The sequence below is a fragment of the Pyxicephalus adspersus genome, chromosome 2, assembly GCF_032062135.1.
Source record: "Pyxicephalus adspersus chromosome 2, UCB_Pads_2.0, whole genome shotgun sequence".
Lineage (NCBI taxonomy): Eukaryota > Metazoa > Chordata > Amphibia > Anura > Pyxicephalidae > Pyxicephalus > Pyxicephalus adspersus.
In genome coordinates this window covers 7,305,111-7,306,527 of record NC_092859.1, presented here as the reverse complement: position 1 = coordinate 7,306,527, position 1,417 = coordinate 7,305,111, and positions in this window count along the sequence as shown.

Below are 1,417 nucleotides of genomic sequence, written 5' to 3'. Positions count from 1 at the left end.
AATAATAATAATAATAATAATATTAATTATGTATACAGAGCTGTATGGTTATTTTCCCATTGGTCTCTGTATCCTTTCCATGGCCTGTTTGTTCCCCCCATCATTCTTCATACATGGAACAGAACATTATTCTAGATATTATTATTCATGATGATGTCTTGTCTTCCAGATGGACAAATTTTATTGGATCAAGTGGTATCATGGACACTTCTGATTCTGATAATTGGACTCTTGGCTTGCTTGCCCTGGTTTTTGACAAAAAAACTGAAGGGTATGACCCCCAGGGAGAAATACAGAATACCTTAAAACGCGGACAACAGAAGACTTTAGCAAAATATTATTCTACAAATGTAAAAACAATTTTTTTTCTGTACTATGTATTTATTGTTCCCAACTGGCATTCCCTAAGAAACAAATATTGTTCAGTATTGTCTAATTGTTATATGTGTTTTATATGTGTTGATCTTTTGAGGTGTTATTGTTACTTACATGTGATTGTCCGCTTGACCCAATTCCCTCTGGTCTACTCCGTGCCCATTCCTCCACCCTGGCCCCTGCCCAAACCGAACTATTCAACCTCTCCCTTTGTACTGGTAAATACCCCTCAGCTTTTAAACATGCCGTAATTCTCCCTATCCTAAAGAAACCCTCACTGGACCCGTCCCTACCCTCTAACTAACGTCCTATCTCCCGTCTCCCATATGTCTCCAAACTTCTTGAACCCCTTGTCTACAAAAGACTCCCCGATTACCTGAGCACCAACTCTCTCCTTGACCCCCTCCAGTCTGGTTTTAGAGCTGCCCACTCCACCGAAACAGCCCTTACTAAAGTGGCCAATGACCTCATCAGAGCTAAGTCTCAAGGCAACTTTTCCCTGCTCCTTCTCCTTGATCTTTTCTCTGACACTGTTATCTCCCCCTTCCAATACAAGTCATGCTCTCCATTGGTATCAGTAACACTGCTCTCTCTTGGTTTGCTTCCTATCTGTCTGACGGCTCCTTTCAAGTTTCTTTCAATGGTAACTCCTCCTCGCCCACTCTTCTCCCTGTTGGTGTTCCCCAAGGGTCAGTCCTTGGGCCGGTTCTCTTTTCTCTGTATACCTCCTCTTTCGGTAGTCTCATATCCTCCTTTGGCTTACAGTACTATCTGTATGCTGATGACCCTGAAATCTATCTGTCCACCCCTGACCTGTCTCCCTCAGTCCTGGATAAGGTCTCACGCTGCCTGTCAGCCATCTCATTATGGATGTCTGACCGATTCCTGAAACTTAACTTGGATAAAACAGAACTCATCATCATCCCCCCCTCAAATTCCAAATCTCCCCCTGACATTTATCTAACTGTTAACAACACTGTTATTACTCCCTCCCTTCAGGCACGTTGTCTTGACGTCACCTTTGACTCGGCCCTCTCACTCA